The sequence below is a fragment of the Brienomyrus brachyistius genome, chromosome 7 (genome assembly GCF_023856365.1).
Source record: "Brienomyrus brachyistius isolate T26 chromosome 7, BBRACH_0.4, whole genome shotgun sequence".
In the NCBI taxonomy this organism is placed as follows: domain Eukaryota; kingdom Metazoa; phylum Chordata; class Actinopteri; order Osteoglossiformes; family Mormyridae; genus Brienomyrus; species Brienomyrus brachyistius.
In genome coordinates, this window is record NC_064539.1 from 26766134 (window position 1) to 26785850 (window position 19717).

Here is a 19717-nt window from a genome sequence, read left to right on the forward strand (position 1 = left end):
ATTGCGTTAAAATGTTTGTTGTTGTGAGGATCGCCATGCTGTGTCTATATCAAACCAGTACATTTTAAGGTGGAATTTGAAATTAGGTTAAAGATGGAAATTGTTACAGTAGATCTAAAGCACTAGCACAAGATATACATGGAAACACAAAGAATTTTGTACTGAAGCTTCACTGATTTCTGAAACATACATCAACCCAGGTAAATTTGACAGGTAAAAAAAAAAAAACTCTATTCCTTGAAAAATACCCAGATACTGTCATTGGAGTTCAGCAATAAGCAATTAAAATAGAAAAAATAGTGCAAAAAGGAGGCATGCCCTCTGCAGGCGTTTAATATCAAACAATGTAGGGCAAATGAAGATGTATACTGTGAATGGGAGGCCAAGAGATTATGGCAAGGGTTTTGACATGATGCGAGACAAGCAATTTGATGTTTCAAACAAAGAGGTTGATCCAAGGCAAAGACAAACCTTCCCCATGGGAGCAATGCGTGTGTGACAGAACCAGCTCTGACACATCAAAGGTGAAAAAGTGAACCCTAAGGCAGACCTCCTTAAACTGCAGGACAGAGGCAGACCTCCTTAAGCTGCAGGACAGAGGCAGACCTCCTTAAGCTGCAGGACAGAGGCAACCTCCTTAAGCTGCAGGACTAAGGCAGACCTCCTTAAACTGCAGGACAGAGGCAACCTCCTTAAGCTGCAGGACAGAGGCAGACCTCCTTAAGCTGCAGGACAGAGGCAAACCTCCTTTAACTGCAGGACAGAGGCAACCTCCTTTAACTGCAGGACAGAGGCAAACCTCCTTAAGCTGCAGGACAGAGACAGACCTCCTTAAGCTGCAGGACAGAGGCAAACCTCCTTAAGCTGCAGGACAGAGACAGACCTCCTTAAGCTGCAGGACAGAGGCAAATGGGCAACAACACATATATAAAATGAACACCCACTCTGGGAGTTTCTCATTCTAATTTTTATTTTTTTACCTGATAGCATCAGTGGATTTTCACAAGGTACCTAACGACAGCATAATTATTTGTAATTAGGCCATGGTTTTCCTAGATTATGCATGAGATAATTAAATTCATTCATTTTCAGGTCATTCATTATGTATTAACATTTTTTGTCAGACTTGTGAGCGTGCTTCTCCTGTGCGTGATTAACTACAAAATTCTGACAGCATTTCGGTATTATCATACAAAATGCTTTATAGTGCTTTGAAGACACATATTTTATCTCACATTTTACTTGATTTATAATACCTATATAATATGCTGCTTAATCCATGTATTATCGATGTGAAGGTTCTCATGTGTTAATAGGCATTTTTCGAGACAAGATTTAAGATACGAAAGGCTCCCCTTGTTAGAGAGATAACTCCCATATCAATTGTCTTTCATCCAAAAGAACTAAAACCAATGAACAGATACAGTGCACATACTTACTGGACATTACCTTTTGTTTGTGTTTGGTTTGCTTAAAGTGGTTACCTACCTTCTAACCATGTTATGCAGCTGTATGTGTTACATTTAGTGGACGGAAGCTGCACACAAATTCTTGGGGTCTGAGAGGCTCAAATTGCATCATGTCATTAACCAGCCGGCTCCTTAATCCCCATTTCCCCGGACCACTTTTTTTTTTCTTGATAGCTGATTGAATGAGATTGTTTAGTTTTAATCACACTGCAGGCGACTTGCCGAGTCCACAAAGTTCAGTGGAGCAAACAGGGAAACTTAGTTGGGCAGAAATTGAATTTGGCTCCTTTTTGGGAGAAAAGAGTCTTGAGTGCAGCGCATTAAGTCCACTTGAATGCAGTGTCTTTTCCTTTGGACCTAGACACAAATTCCAGTGAATTCCAGTGTGGTCTGTATTTGCCCTCTGGATCATCATTGTTGTTCAGAACATTGACATGTAGTACTTTTACCTTTACAAGAGTACTCTTACCTTTTCGCTGCTTAACAAACAAACAACAAAAATATAGTTTATTATAATATAATACAGTGTAGTGGCGGTGTGATGAATGCCGTTTGCATGGGCAATGTGCTGTCTATATCAGATAATTAGCTCTTAATCTTTCCATTAAGGATCTCCTTCTTTGATTGCTAAGCCTGAATTATAATAGTTTGCTGTTATTCATGAAGTTTCTGCCTTACAGAACGCAGTAAAAATGCTTTATGTTCCTGTGATCCGACAAGACTCAAAGTAGCCCGAACCGTATTGCTTCACCTAAACTTCCAGCTTTGTGGCCCATCAGTCCCTGAGTCCATTGGACATAAAGCTACAGAAAACGAGCAACTGCAGGGGCTGCTGAAGGGGCGGATGACGCTGGGATGACGTGCACAGATAGAAGACTAAAGCATGGTGGATTGGTGGACCTGCAGTAGAATATGAGACAAGAAGAACAGGAGAAATAAAAATGGATGTATTACAGGACTAAAATGTAAAACACAGAAATGAGATTCTGACAGACAAGCGTGCATATGTACATTTTCATACTACAAAAGGATCAAGGGTGGGCTTAGTACATAGTGAGCTGGACCCTGATAGTTCCAGCAACTACAGGTCAGCCCCACAATCCCAGAATGATGCAATACTGGAATGTGAGTATAACCGTTTCAAAAAGAGGTTTTTGTAAAAGGTTCTTGTGATGTATAACTGCAATAAACCAAAAAAGCATATTGTTTTATTGATATGTGAGTTGCGTAGTTGTTTCTAGAAAAGCAAAACATATTCATTATCTATTCACCACTGCATCAATAAAGACAGTGTCGGTCTTACATCCGTCACCAGATCTGAGTCATGTTGAGTCTCCTCCTAAATCCCTGATTCTTATTTACCTATCGGTGCTTGTTTAGGAAACAGTGGCGCGTCTTAAGTGCGCCTACCTGGAGTTGGAGCCATCTGTCACTTCATACATTTTCCCAAGAAGGTGTAATGTCCTTCACGCTAATTTGTATGGACAGTGTATGTATTTATCAAAATACCAAGGTTAATATGCTTAAAATGGAACTCGTCTTTTTATTTCTTTGTATGGAAACAGTTTTCATGGTATTTACTCCTGTTCCCATCATGCTATGTATTCACCATAATAACAGAGACTTCCCTGAGTAATGGGATTGTTACCATATACTGTCATTACCAGGTACATTTCTTCCATTACCTCATGTTTGTTGCCTTGCAGTGACAATACATTACAAACCCAAAACTACATTACACTTTTTTTTATTGCAAAGCAATTTATATGACTGATATGAAATTATATGATGTTCCTTCTCCTTGAGAAAAGAGAGACATTAGAACTGTGGCATTTTTAAAATGCACAAACACATTCGATACATTTGTAAAGGTAACAGGATAATGAAACCAACTTCTTCCCAAATGATTCATGTTCTATTTCATTTTATTTCGATAAAGATTACTGGTATGCTCAACAAGACAAAGATGTAATATAATTATATGTAAATATTTATAACTGACTAAATAACTGACTGAACATAACCCTTCATTCATAAATAATCAAGAGAAGAGGTATGTTTTAAAGATTACAGTTTATGTAAGAGTGCAAAGCTCATTAATGTAACTGTAAATATAAAGATTCAAGCCTTGTATTTGTGACATGCATGAATGTAGTGGTGCACCCCTCAAATAGTATCATTAAATTTCAATGACTCAATTCTGTACAATAATCGAGATAGATGGATAACCACGTAACATAACATAAGGTAACAAATAAGTATTAAAAATATATATGTATAAAAAGTATATAAAAGTAGACATAAAAGCTGCAAGAAAACATGAGAAAATATTTAAAGTACAGTTGCAGTCATAGCTTATTTTAGTTTTAACAGCCTCGTTTCCAAAAAAGTTGGCATGCTGTGTAAAATGTAAATAAAAAGAGTGCTATGATTTACAAATCATATACAACCGAATTTAACTGAACATAGCACAAGGACAACGTATCATATGTTGAAACTGAGAAATTTAGTTTTATGACAAGTGTATGTCAGTTTGAATTTGATGCCAGCAACACGTTTCAAAAAAGTTGGGACAGGGGCAACAAAATACTGGAAAAGTTGTGTGACGCTAAAACAAAACACCAGGTTGAATATCTCACAACTAATTATGTTACTGTAACTGGCAACAGGTCAGTAAAATGACTGGGTATAAAAAGAGTCTCCTAGAGAGGCAGGGTCAATGTGCAGTGAAGATGGGGAGAGGTTCACCACTCTGGGAAAGACTGCGTGGGCAAACATTGCAACAATTTAAGTCTCTCATTTTACTTAAAATAAACTGCCTTGTTTTTTTCTCCGAGCTGCAACATGGATGGTCCCTGCATCCTTCCACCATGCCCAGCCACAACAGATTGAAGAGGTGAACACCAGGGCTAATTAGTCTGCCCAGGACTTTAGGACACGCCCTGGGAAGCCATTAGAGCCTGCAGCATCAAAGGACAGTCAATCCTGGATAGAACACACATCTCTGTAGTGCTAACACAATTAGCAGTGTTAATGATAACACTGTTATCTTCAATGCATGCATAAAGCTTGTTTAGATCACCAGGGAGGGACCTACTTTGCCTACAGTGTGGGGTCATTCTCTGAAATCCATGATTATCCAAAATCACTGGCACACATGCCTGATATCACGGATGTCCAGATGAGTTTTCACTCTGTCCTTGTATCTTTTCTTAGCGGTTTTCGGCACATGTCTGAGAATATATGACGCTGTTTTGTACAGAGTCCTGTCTCCAGTCTTGATTCCTTCATTACAGGCAGTGGTGTGTGCATTCAGTACTCCTTAAAGAAGGACTCAGCTGACTGTACAGCGTGGTCAGGAACCAGGGTGGTGAGCCATGTAGTAGTGAAACAAAGAACGCTACAGCCCCTTATGTCATCCAGTTTGTTTTCCCAGAGACTGGCCATTTGTGAGCAGGATACTGGGCCATGGTGGACTCTTGTGTTTTGTCTCATAGCTTGTTCCAAGCACTCTCTCAGTGTTTTTTTCCTGTGTCTCTTTTGAGGTGCGTTGCAATTGTTTTGATCTGTATCTCAGAGGATCTCCTTCGGCTAAGTGGAAAAGTTGAGTTAAACGTTTGAGAGAAAAGGGAGGATGACTGTGATTCGATGCTGAAAAGCGTACTATGGTGTGATTAGACCAGAGGATAAGGGAGCAAAATAACGAAAACTAAGTAAACAACGAAAATGCAGAGTGTGAGCAGAGTAGCTATGATGGCATCCAGGCTCAGCCATGCCAACTTGATGATAATATCAATGTAGTTCACATCAATACCACACTGGAGCTCAATGGAGCATGGAATTCTAATTTGTAATAAAATATTATTTCCGTCAGTGTCCCACTTTTGCAAAAAGAGCTTATTTAAGCAGTTGAGATCTGAAACTTGTTTTCAACTCTGAATGAGGCAAAGAAGGCTTCCATAGGGTTCTCGCTTTTTCACACTGTCTACCTCCATCGGAATAAACAACACAAATCACATTCCAAGAGGAAGGACAGAATTTGCTGACTTTGAAAATATCTCTGTATGAAGAAGAAGAATTTACAATGAAATTGTACGGGAAAACAGAACCAAACTCTGCACATCTTTCTGTTTTTCTCATGTTTCATCCTGAATGGATAGATTTATTCATACGTCTTTATTTTTCCTTCTTTTTTGTGTTTTTGAAAGTGCATTATGTATTATGAGAAGACATATGGATTCATATGGAAACTTCTATTTCTTATCAATTCTATATATTATAGCTTAACTTAGTTAATTAACTTAAGTTAGTTGCTGTGGTGGATTTACTCCAGAGGGTTAATATACAGTTTCTACAGCCAAATACGATACTGAACATTTCAGCCTTATAAAAGTTACCATTCATTTAACAATATTTTTTATCGTAGATAATCTGCAGACACACAAGGCATATCTTGTTGTAACTTACAATTTTGATTGAACTACTTGAATGTTTTCATGGCTCATTTTTTTTATTTAATTTTCTTGCAGTTCTGGCTGTAAAACTTCCTCTTGTCCCTATAATGCAGGATGCTTCCTCACAACAAAAAATACCCCTACAGATACTTAGCTACAAAGAAATGCTGTGAAAATTTCCTTCATTTGCTGTTTTGCTGTTGATGATGGAAAATATGATCTGACTCCAACGCTGAATCTCATATAGAAATTCAGTCCAGTAGAAATTCTGTCTAGAATAGTCAAAACGTACGATATACATAATTTTCAAGTTCGATAACTGTAAGCACGCATTCCTTGTCAATGGGAGCCTTGTAATGCTTACATATCTACTTCCAATTGCAGAGGAAGACATTCACCTGATGAATTTTGCTACTTAAAAAGGATTTTTATTCGTTTCTGATTGGATCGTGTCTGAGAAGGTGACTGAACCTTGCCAACAAGATATACCCCCAAACCAGAGCAGAGCAACCAAACCCCTAACTAAATTAAATAAGTGTTTCATGGTATGTATCATACCTTGACTACTATGTACAGGTTCTCTGAAGTCAACATAGTGCACTTGATTAAACTGCCAACTCATACTTATTGACATTTTGGGAAAGTGATTCAGTTTCTGTTCCGTTGTGTTTTGTACTGCATACTGGCGTATGGGGAAGTAAAGGAGTTTTCTTTTAATGTTTCCCCAAATGATGATGTTTTTCCATCAGACTGCCATGCTACCATCACCATAGCAACTCTTCATCATGTAGCATAAGCAAGCTGTGCAGTTACTAAAAGCAAACGTGTCTCAACAATCCTCCCTCTCTCGATAAATAATGGGCATTTAGGTCAGTATTTTTACCCATGACCTGAAACATGATGTGAAACATGGTGAGGTATATTACAAATTATTATAAATGATTAATAATTCTCATTTTAAATAGTTGAACAAATTATTAAGCTGTGGCAAAGTGGTTAGCACTGTCGCCTCACACATCTAGCATCAGGGTTGGATCCTTGGCTCCATGTTTGAGTTCAATTGTTCTATTGGAGTTCAATTGTTATCCCTGTGTTGTCATTAGGCTTCCTCTGGTCTTTCTGTTTCTCACCCACAGTCAAAAATACAGGTGAACTAGTGTCTCCAAATTGTTTGTTGATGTGAATGGTGTGTGTGTCCTTTGATGGTTGGTGCCTCATCCTGGGTTATTTTGTGCATTGTGGGATAGGCTCCGGACCCCCATGACCCTCAATAAGACTAGTAGGAATGCATTGTTTGAAACCAACTTGAAATTAATCATAGATATTTATTCATTCTCATTGTTTGGTTTCCTGTTTGTCTTGCCCTTGCAATCGTAACATTAATTTACATTTTTGCATTATAAACTTTAAGTAATCTTAATACCTAAAAGTCATGTGTAGGCTAAAATACTAGATAGTATACAATGTTGTGTAACTTTTTAAATACACTTTATTCACGAACAGATTGATATTTTAAATTAAGTAACATTTGTAGATTCTGTTTGCTATTTAACACAATCGTAGGGTTCTGATTGTTAAGCATTGTCTCCAGGGTTGAATCACTCTAACTCCTGTTGTAATAGACCGTTTTACAGCTGACCTCATCAAAAATATGTGCATACATTTTGGCAGCAATAGCAGCATTTTGCCTCAGCCATCCATACGAGTTAGCCAGGGGTGGTTCCTTTCCTCAACTGTTCCTTTCCTCAACTATGGCCAGTGAGAGCCAGTGAGACATGTAAGGGTGAGCTGTAAGCAAGCATATGATTGGCTGGAAGCTAAATATTGGACTGAATGCATATTTCTATAGTGAATGAACGAGCGAGTGCCGCTCATTTAGTTCTGAAGAAGAGACCTGAAGGAGTGAACGAGTTGGTGAGTGAGTGGATGAATGACAAGATGAATTAGTGGCAGATTATAATAAAGATAGTTACGTTAAAATTATAGAGTCCTCACTAGCACAACAGATTCAACCACAATCAATTGATTGTGGAAAACAAAACTGAATGTTCCATTAATTCTGCAGTGGTGCAAAGAGAGAAAGAAATAAACGACACAGAATAAACCATGAGAAATTCCAACAATAATAATCCACAGAGAATTAAGAAACAGGAGGAAGAATGCAGTGCCATTTTATTAGCGATGATTAAAATAACATTCATCTTCTGTCTCAGACTCAAAATGCTGTTTCATAATGAAGACAAAACTTCATAAACTATTTGCAATATTCTTTGAGCCCACTTAGCACTTTTGGTTCCCGTTTCAGAATAGTTTGAGTCCTATTTTGAACAGAGAACTCCATCTATGGGGTCAGAAAATAGAGCAAATTGTTTCAGAAGCATCGTTTTGGCCATCATCACATCACCACATCATCACATCACCACATCATCACATCACCACATCATCACATCACCACATCATCACATCACCACAGTGTTTCTCCCTTCTGATGATAAAGAATACTTTATAACCATGGTTAACCATCTGTTTTCTTCAATTTTATCTCTGAGGTAAAAATCAGCCTTTTAACTTAAAACAAATAATGATTTGACATTTATCACAATAATTATCGATATCTACCGATATTAACAAGTTTATCGTGATAACATTTTGGCCTTATTGCCCAGCTATACCCATGACCTAATAAAAGGGTAACTGGTATGGGCAACAAAATATAAATCTGTATCTGTGATCTCATTTTTGCATGTTCTGCTACTTTTTGTTATACACTGTTCCTCTTTTTGAAAATGGCTATAATTAATTGCTTGCCATTTTCACCCAAAGTTTATGCAACCATGCCTGGAATGATTGCTTTGATGCATGTTATTATAAATGTATATTCTTGCAGTAACCATATATATAGCAGCACAATTCTACGAATGTACACGTTTACTTAAAGCTTCAAAGGGGATAATTTAACACATTTTTGAGACACAGAATTGTTGATAAGACGATAAGTTGTGCTACTAACAGATGACACATTTCACCTAATAGCTAAATTAAAGCAAGCACTAGTGAAAGAAGTGTAGTTGCCCTATAAAAGTAAAAGGAAAAACAACACATCATCTGTATAAAGGATGATGCAAAAATACACCCTTCCACAGTCAGCTTTCAAGCCATGCAGGCCTGTTGACTTTTGTATAAAATGAAACAGATTTCAGGCATCATTTAGATACAAAACACCTCTGCCCACACATATTCAAAACAGGTGGATTGTTGTGCTCTTGTTCTGCGGCAAACAGACTGCAGTGGGCTTGGTCCAAGCTCAGCAGAGTTTAAATAATTTCCTGTCCTGCTGTATTGTTGTGGTGAGCTGTTAAATGACACAAATTTTGAATAAGATCTGTCTTTGTCATCAGCTCGTCTCTGCCTCTCCGCCCTGATGGCTTACGTTGTCTGCCCTCAATTCCCACCATCCAAATACACCTAACTATCTCAGCAAGTGATCAGCAATGGCTTCAGCTTAGGATGGCATACAGTAGGCTGTTCGTAAATATTCCCTGACTGACTTTGCGACTCCTACCTAACTTGGATATTACTATAACAGCTCACGCCCTTACCTATCCCTTTTTTTGTGTAGTGCTATAAGTGTTGGAACTGCATATTACCAAGGTCTAATATTCATCCATCCATCCATTTACCAAACCGCTTATCCTACTGGGTCGCGGGGGGTCCGGAGCCTATCCCGGAAGCAATGGGCACGAGGCAGGGGGTCTAATATTCAGTTTTATTTAATTTCTAATTTTCTATCCTTGCATCCTTCGAAGGATGTAGTCTAGGTAGCCTTTGTACTGTAGGCTGTGTCCTTCGAAGGCATGCACAATGAATCTTGTAATATGCTGGGCTGCAACTTGACAAAACAAGGATGCATTCCTAGACTACATTTGAAGGAGCCTTTGTTTTAAAATGTAGTTTTAAGATTGATGAATCCACAGGATTTCTGCTCGATGCATCAAATAAACGAATGAATCCTTACACCACTATTTATTAGGTATATTTAGGTTGATAGCAGCAGCAATCAATACAATACTTTTACAAAAGTAAAGTTTTTAAAAGGTGTGTCTGGATTACATGTGATATGATTAGGTCTGCAATTGAATGTGTATTGGTAAAACAAAATCTCTAGTATTATTGACTTATCAAGGTAATCATTAAAATCAGGCTGGTAAAGCCAACTTGTCGATAGCAAGCTAAATGTAATGTAATAAGTATCACTGTCATGCTACAGGATTCACTGTTTGCACCTTTTCTAAATACAATGGGCGCAGTAGGTGAGAATACCTGGTCTGAGACCTTCATAATACAGAACAAAGCATCCTTAATTCTTATTGATTTTGAAGGTATCTATAGTGCATTATAGATGACAGCTTCAGTGGAGCTTATTAAGTATTATAATCAACACTATAAAGCCTATTGACTGTCAGTTGAAGATGCTGTAATGCTTTATTAATTCTTATATCGACCATTATAATCCATTATGAAGGTATCTATAATGCATTATAGATGAAAGCTTCATGTAAAGTGTTACCTGAGACATGACTGGCAGGGACATGGATGGCATGTACAGGTCATTGCTTTATACCATAATGTTATCAGAGTTTATATTGGGTACACGTTGATTTGTTTAAGACACCTCCCAGCAGAACTCAGCCATGGGATGCAGATGGATTATCAGTGCATTGATATCTCACAGTACATTCATTTCTGAAATGAACTTAGTGGACCTAAGTTATGCCAGGAAGATGCGCACACCGTGACATTGTTTAAGGAACCATTTGAGGAGAGTTGGTACAAAGCTGATGGGGTCATGAGGATCTGCTAATGATTGTTAGTCTCATTGGTTATAAGTCTGTCAGTTCTATTTTCTACCTCATATTAGCGTGAGCTTGATGATTTCCTTTGTCTGTCTCACATGCTTAAGTCTGTTTTGACTCAAATGCCCAAATGACAGTGTTAATTTTTATCCTTACTTTTTGTGTTGTCCTAACCCAATCCTTTGCTCAAATGAACTTTTTCCTTTTTCTAGAAAACCCCATGTTACAAGAATGAGGTCATCGCCCTGACCTAAAGTACCCCTACTTGTAATTCCCTTTTGAACCAGCTTCTGACATGTGAAGCAGGCACTTTCTTGGATGTGTGCACGCTTCCAGTCACTGAAGATGAAGGATGTTTGTCACACGGTTTTACCCTCCTCCACTGTCCAGACAGTCCATTACTTACATGCCTTATGACTCTGTGTAACCTGTGTATGTAAGTGTCCAGCGATGGGCTGTTGTTTTGACACTGTTCATATTGACACAGAATGTTCATCCCTCATTCCACTCTGTCTGCCTTTGATTGGTCACCTCGCAATCTGGGCTGATGTATTTGTCTGTAATTGTTCTGGGTCTAGCTCCGCATCTGCCCGGTGTTTCTCGGCAGAGATGGCTTCCCTTGTTCTCCACAGTATGGTGTCACCTTCGAGTGACACCTTGACAATTGGAGCAGGCTTTGTCGTTGAAGTGCCTGGCGAGAACGAGCCCACACCTCAGCCCATCACACACTTGAACAGGGCCACTGAATCTCCACTTGGCTCTGAATAAATTGCAGCTTTGTTTAGAAAAGATTTGCATGTTAATTATTGCCAGTACTATGTGCGGTGATCACATACTTTACATTCGTGCCGTTTGTTCCTGTTTTCAGTTTTATATCCACTTGTTTACATATTTTATTCTTCATCCATTGATTTCACAACAAAAAGAAAATAGTTGAAATTAAACCTTATATTCAATCAGCGCTACCTCAAAACACAAAGAGGACGGCAAAAATCTGTCTCTTTTGGCAGAGGAGTGATCTATAAATTATTGATGGCACGTATCAGCAGATATATTTCTGGGGTGACTCTGGACAGGCTGGGTATGGAGTTGTCCGAGTGGTCTCAGGAGGTGGGGGGGGTTCATCGCTGACTGACTGCAGTTGCAGCTGTCTTCTTCTGTCACAGCGCGCAGTAATGAGCGCCTCATGCCAGCCCGTTTGGACCGCATAGATGACATCAACCATGAGAGGAAGAAGCAAAAACTCACGACTGGGTCACAATTCAGCACCACATCAGGGGTGATGGAGGAAGACACGTTCATGGAAACACATTTATTTGAGACAGGCCTGTGAGTATTTAATACAGGACAAGTGTGTATGTTGCATGCATGTCACTTGATGCATCACGTGCACCTGGATTCCCAGCCCTTTTCGAGCAGACTGGCCAGCATATGTGAGACTGCTGATTGATGGAATAGTGGGCAGCAGCACAGTCTGGATCTGTGTTGGGCTGGGTGTTAGAAGGCATCTGTGGGGGTGCTGTGGCAGGTTATTTAAAGGCAGAGGGGGGAGGCGTGAGAGTGGCAGGCCAGAGTTACATGCTGGAGTGAGCTCCATCTCTGAGACTTGGAGAGTGTTTGGGGGGGGGGGGGGAGCTGCCGTATAATCGATGGCACTCCACTTGACAGATGCTGGCCAGAGGGTAATTATAGGCCATTGTGTGTCTTCAGCATGGGACAGAATATGTGACAGATAATTAGAAGGTACTGGGATCTTTAGAAGCTTTAGCTGTGAGCTCGATGGCCAAGGGATCTTATAAATAAGTCAATAAAATAAACAAAGCTCCTTGTTCTCATCTAAAAGAGTAGCTGAGTGGTTTACATTTGCCCTTTCAGCGGGAGCCTTATGGACATAAAACAGACTCCTATAGACATGTATTAATATTTACGCTATAATGTGAAGTATAAGAAAAGAATCAGACGACAGATATTGTTTGTTGTTGGCTGAGTTTTGAGGGCTATAGTCTTGGTTAAGACTCAAGACCCATGGCCAGTAAATGAAAGTAGAGTTCCTTATATGGATAAGCTATCCATCTACTATATCTATTTTCCATCTTCAATACACCCAATCATCAACCAATTTATATTGACATTGCCTTTTAAAATTTTTCATCTTATTCGCCAACAGCAGTGGAACATACTGTATATCACATCAGAATATTGCTCGTCATTAGCAATTGGGATATTTTTGATAATCTTCCAAAAGATTAAAGTGTTCCAAAAGAGTGTGAATACACTTGGCCAATATGCTTTTATCTTGCACTGGTAGTAACAGTACCCTTTTAAAGATCTTTAAGAATCTGCACCAGTCATTATCACATATGTATTTCCACATTACCACATTTTGCTCATCCATCCATCCATCCATCCATCCATCCATCCATCAGTAAAATACCTTACTGTTTAATATTTACAGATTGTTGATATTATTATCTGAAATTTCATTGTCTCCTAAAATAATTTTGTAGTGTGAAACTGTGGAATTTTTTGTTTACCACGCTGCAATCTGTGAAGATCATAACTATTAATATGTAAGAATGTTGGACATATTCTGGACATATTCTGAATTTAAGATTATCTATATATTTTGGCACAAATATTTAAAAAACGAACTTACGTTTCATATATTATGAATAAATCTGTTCAATAATATGCCTCATTGGTAACATATACACAATTTTAATATTCATAATAAGCTGACTGTCAGCTTTCAATGATTATTAATCAATATAATCACAATAGATAATTTAATTAAACTGCTGAAAGCCAAACAAATTAGTGTAAATAAAGTAAGTGTAACAGGTATAGACATTGATTCTGGTTGTTCTTTTTTTTGTTTTGTAACGCAAAGAACATGTCGTCTTTAGGAAAGCATCTACAGTCCTCGAGTGAAAGTGAAATGTGCTGAAAATAAAAGGTGTGCATTGTATCCTGAGAAGGTGGGTTCCATAAAGCCCTGCATGAATCTCTTGTCTGTATGATTCACTCTGCATTTGCTCTGTGATCTTAGAGTGTTGTCTGCACTGTGACTCATAATTAACTGAAGAATGGCTGGGAAAAATTGATTTGAAGAGGGCTCAACGCAAATGAAAGATCAATGCTCCCAGTTCGCCAACAATGCCCACCCCATGCACAAAGTCACACACGAACTCCAGCCCTACAAACCACTCCTCAAGGTTTTTCTAAATGAGATTACGGAGAGAAGTTCAGAAAGAGTACCATAATCGAAAGGGAGAATCTGAACTCTGCCACAGTACCGGCGGGTGTCAGTTTGGGTAGGGGGGTGGGGTCAGAGAGAGACCGGGTGTTTGAGTGGTTTTAGATAAAGATTTGTGTTTGTATGTGAAAGCCCATATAGCCTACTGGTTGCAGCAGTGAGTGTGAGGAGCTATTACACTGTTGCATTCCAACCCTTAGAGAACATTGTGCAGTGCTCATAGACAATTTGAGGCGATTTGAGATAAACAAATAAAAGCCCAGTAACAAAACAATCTAACAGTGAGAAAAAAGAGAAGGTAGTGTGTATACATGGATTAGGGGCAGATGCTGTTGCTGCGTCATGTCATTTTGCCATCTTTCACACCACAGATGCTGCTAACAACAGTTTCCACCCTGACTTAGCAGCTCAAAAAATTAGGAGCAGTATTGTCTCACTAAGTCACATGGTCTGAAGTAACTTACTGTAGCTCGACAACTTTAAGTTCTGTGATTGAGGCACTGTATATGATCTATTTTAAGGGATTACCTGACCTTTTCGCAAGTGATCAAGGTGCACCCATCTCCTTTTTCTTAACTAAATAACCAAATCAAAAAAGTATAGCCAAATAAAATAATAAAGTTTTAAAACGAAAATAGAAACTTGAAATCCAGTAGCGATTCTGTCTAAAATTGCGCAGCCTATTAATATGCATCCGACTTCTATTATCTGCTTATCCTGTTTATCTATTTCTGTATTACCTGCCTAACCAATAAAGTGTTGCAGTGAGCCTGAGGGACGTACTATGGAGCAGCCAGCTTTCCATACCTGAAGCCAACTCCATGGAGCCACGTTAACTAACTCTGACTGTGGCTGGGTTTTGTCTGAATGCGTTTGCATTAATGGCGTGAGGCAAACCAAGAGCCACCTTTTAATGGGTAGGTAATACACCCCCCCCCCCCCCCCCCCCCCCGACAAACTGGTCATCACATACATGATATACATTTCTTTCCTTAAAGGGCAGGATTTATGCCTATTTTATTTCGGAAGCTTGCAGTTACACCTCCGCAGGGACCTCTATCACAAAGCCAGATTTCCTGCTTAGCCGGATAACATGTCAGATTTAAGGTATCCGAATTTCATCTTCCTTCGCTTACATTTATCCATACTACCTTAAATCAGACAAAGTGATCTGACAAAGCAAAACATCTGGCTTTGTGATGGAGCCCCTAGTTATGCAGTGTAAATTACCATGGTAATACACCCTGCTTAAAAGTGAGCTGGGATTCATAGTACCCAAAACCTGGTAGTAAGCCTCAAGAAACCATTCTAAGTTAGTCAACTAGTTCTGTAGTATACCCCAGTAGAGTCCATATTAGAAAACAGAGATTCGATCTGATTCGATTTGATTCGATTCAGTTCAAATCAATTCAATTCAATTCAATTCAATTCAATTCAATTCAATTCAATTCAATTCAATTCAATTCAATTTGTAAAGCACATTTTCACATCATTATACTGTTTCAAAAGATCACAAAGCAGTGCATTCTCAGGATGGAATTCCAGTCCATAACACAGAAAAGATTCATACACACTTACCATGGGCATTTCAGTAACACCTGTCTAGTTACGTCACATTGTTCAGGGAGGCCTATGGAAATACAGCTTTGGAAATATGAAGACACTTTATTATTATTATTGTTGTTGATGACAATGATGATGATGATGATGACGATGATATTTTACTGACTTTGGTTTAAAGAACGCAAGTTGTAAAAAATAGCTACATCTGAGTAAATGAGTACTGAATATTTATTTAAATAATAGGACTGAAGTACTCAGGTGGGGGGGATGGATTTTAGTAGCAGCCAAGTCAATTTCTTTGTTTGCCATAGATACAATTTCAACTTGTAATCATAGTCGCAAGGAAAATGTGATTCTTTGTAGGTTGTCGGCTTGTTCTACTCAGTTGCACATTTGAGTTATACAGTAAAAACAGGAAGCACTGACTTTCAAACTACTGTCACTTCTCATAATGTTTTTATAATGCCCATGTGATTTGTAAGTGGTATATGCCTACAGTAACAGCATACTTACTGCAACTTCACATATGTGTAATTCATTATAATATGCACTTTAACATGGGAGGTTAGTTTCATATTTTGTTACTTTAAACATTGTCTAGCTTTGTTACAATCTCTGTTCATCCTTTGGCTAGGGATAAATTTACAGTTTATCAGTATTTATCTTGGATTTTGTCCCTGTGGCATTTGAAAGGATAACTGGCAAGTGGAGAATTGTGCTGGAGGTAGCGTCCTCGCTTAACCCAGATAACGTCAGCATACCGGATCGCCTTCAGACTCAGATCAAAACCTATGTCAGCATGGCTACAATTACAACTGTGACTGCTAATTAACTATGGCTTTTAGTCAGCATGCATATGCACTGGGTATATCTATCAGAATGTAATTTTGCAAGGATATTTGAGATTGTATGTCCTCTCATCCCTCACCCCCACAGGTACCCATCCAGACAGTCCAGCAACTCCTCTGTGAGACAGATGTACAGCAGCAAGGCCAGAAAAGATGAGTAATGCCTCCACAGGCTCCTGAAAATTCACCAAGGGTGCGGCCTGCAACAAATCCACCAGGCACAGAAGGCAGAGTGCATCATGGGCCACACCGTATCTCCTGGGAGGCTGCTGCTTGAACCGTAAAATTAGCCACTCATCATCATGAAATGTTACAACATTCTGTTGAATAAAGGAATTAGGACAATAGATTTTTTTTATTGCCCCTCCTCTTGAACTTCTACATGTAGTGTTTATCATACACTCTCTACAACTGAAAAAATCCACTGATTTTGTTAATTACAGCAATAGACTGGAGGGATGAAATGAGAATAATGAAATGTATTATATTAATAAATGTAACCCCCCCCCCCTTGTTAATACGCATCTAAATATGATGGTTATTTTTGGTTATGTGTCACTTGTAAGGGATTATGCAGAGAGGTCCAGTTGCAGAGTAATCCATGATTCGTTATTTCATCAAAAATAAAGCAAATCGTCGTTTATGATGCAAAATGTAAAACCAATAGCAGAACTGTAATCCAAAAGGACAAAGTTAAAAAGTTAAACAATGGAGAAATGGAGGTGCCCTCAATAAACAGGGGAAGATGATGGGGTAGCTGGCTGTTTGGAAGATCCGGACTGGCTCCCGGATCCCAGCTTTGGGCACGTGGCAGAATCATAACCAAGATGGCAGCTGTATAAAGGCTATTTTGAGTCAGAAAAAAATGGTGCAAAATGTGTTAAATGTAGCGTTTTGTGCCAAAAACTCTGTATTCCAGAGGACGCCAACATCCAGCACACCTACAGTTGTCAGGCACAGCTAGAAATCTGCAAACACAACTTAGCATACCACCTGATCAGGACATTAAAGGAGGCGCTGGACAGCTTTGGCGGGCTGCACGGGCCAGACTGCGGGACCCCGCCCTCACCTGAGGCAGCTGCAAGTGCTGCAACAGGAAACAGAAGCACGAAAAATGAGCCAGAATTCACAACAGGTTGGTTCTGTGTCCAATTTGCTTGCAAATGGCCACTCACTGGACAAGAAGCTGGACCACCTCAGTCTCCAGAGGGCTGTCTGGCATGAAATGAGGACCTGCTGCGTTTTTTCTTATGCGGCTTAATAACATCCTCGAAATGGCCGTTTATGTAGACGGACTAACCTACGTCACAGCAGACAGAGTTACTTCAGTCTCCAGTAAGGAGATGACGTGTTGCCTATGGCAACAACGAATGGAGCAGACATGCTGAGGTAATCGCAAGCCACTGTTCACTGCAGGTGGAGTCTGGGTGGATTTTTAATCGTTGCTGGTGACTTTTGTAAAGCTAACCTGAAGACCATTCTCCCCAAGTTCTACCAGCACATGAAACTTCCAACAAGAGAGGGGAACAAACTCAACGTGGTCTTCACAACCACCTGTTATGCTTACAAATCTGCACCGAGCTTAATCTGTACTGAGCTTGGCTTTTCTAACCATATTTATGTTATGCTATTACCAACATAAAGACCATTTGTTTGAAATGTCTAAACCAGTCTAAAAACAGATGAGGGTCTAGCCGGAAGGTGCTGCATCAGTCCTGTGAGACTGTTTCGAGATGCACTATGATGCTGCATTTACAGTAGATGCTGTTTTGCTCGTGCAGGCTTTGCACCTGGAATTCCTGACCCTGAATTTGCTGCATTTTCTGACTCCACTAGACAGTGATCTTAGATAACTTTGGGACATGCTTTGAGTCTGTTTTTGAACAGAGAGCGCCATCTAGTGGGGCCAGAAAATACAACAAATGGTTCATGAAGTGTCATTTTGGCCATCATCAGTCAGGAGAAGTCTGCCACAGCCAGCATGCGGTGGGCCAATGCACACAGCACAAATACAACTGAAGAGAACTGAAGGCAACATTGCTACAGACAGTCTACAAAAGCAAATGTAAGTACTTTAAAAAGCTTGCTGTGTTTTTATATAATTTGTCAAATATTTTTAGATTTTTAGAATCTAAGACTTTGACTTAGATTGTGTGGATGGACAGAAAGTTCAATTCTTTTAGACTTGGAAACTGGTTTGATTCACTTTAAAGAAAGGAGTCTTTCATGAATTGGACATCGGTATTGTTCGTGTTTGTTTCTCACTGTCATGCCCCCCTCTCCTCGTGCGAATGTTTTGCCTCCAAACAGCGTCAAACTCCCGCACTTGATTTAAGCCCTGCATTAGCTCTGGCTCAGTGCGAGGCAGTGTAGCAGTAGCATGCCAATGAGACGTACTAAGCAAACTAGCCCTTGTCTTTTGTCCAGCTCCGTTCCACCCTGTTCGCCCTGCCTGATCTTCCCGCTATCCCAGCTTCGCTCCCCACCTGCCCTTCTTCTCCTCTGTCATCCTCCTTGTGAATCCCTGGTGTATCCCTTCTTCATTCATTGACTGAATTCCCAGCTCACAAGCCCTGCGCTACATGACCCCAACTACGACTCTAGATCCTGACTCCATTCCTGGTTGTGGCTCCCGGATACCGACTCTACCCATACAACCTCGATTCTTGTTGTCCCTGATCTGCCTATTGCCTTGCACTGAAAAAAAAGTCCAACAGATAGCTAATCCCTGGGTGAAAACGCCTTCCTTACACTTGCTAAGACCATATCACGAATTAATTTGCGTAGTGCTTTTCTCTCCTAATGAAAATAACAATTTCAAATGGGATTCTGCATTGTATTGGCAGGAATGACTGTACCTGAACTTATTAGGTATATGAAAATTATGTAACTTATAACATTTATGGGTGAAGTTATATCAGTTTATGGGCAGAGTGGTGGCTCTGCGGCTACGGTTCTGTGCCAGAAATCGGAAGGTTGCTGGTTTGAATCCCGTGAATGCCCAGAGTGATTCTACTCCATTGGGTCCTTGAACCAGGCCCTTAACCTGCAATTGCTTCGTCCTGAGTATGATGGTAATCTACATCCAGCCCTGCATGCAGATCCCCCAACTTACAGGGAAAATCTTAGGGGTTGGTGGCAGGATTGGCAGTCCAGCCACTGGAAAAAACGCACACTGGTTCATTTGGACTAATGTGGCTCTGAGGCATCACCTGCTGACACTGTAACCAGTGCATGCTCCTTATCTATATAACTGATTTAATGATCTCTCAAT

General features: G+C 39.6%; 1 long non-coding RNA gene across 1 annotated transcript; it reads left to right on the forward strand.

The window, feature by feature from the left end:
- The first annotated feature begins 11950 nt into the window (after positions 1 to 11950).
- LOC125745627 (uncharacterized) lies at positions 11951 to 16893 on the forward strand. Its single transcript, XR_007398723.1, has 3 exons — positions 11951 to 12105; positions 13667 to 13754; positions 16532 to 16893. It is a non-coding gene; the product is annotated as an uncharacterized LOC125745627 (long non-coding RNA).
- Positions 16894 to 19717: the final 2824 nt, after the last annotated feature.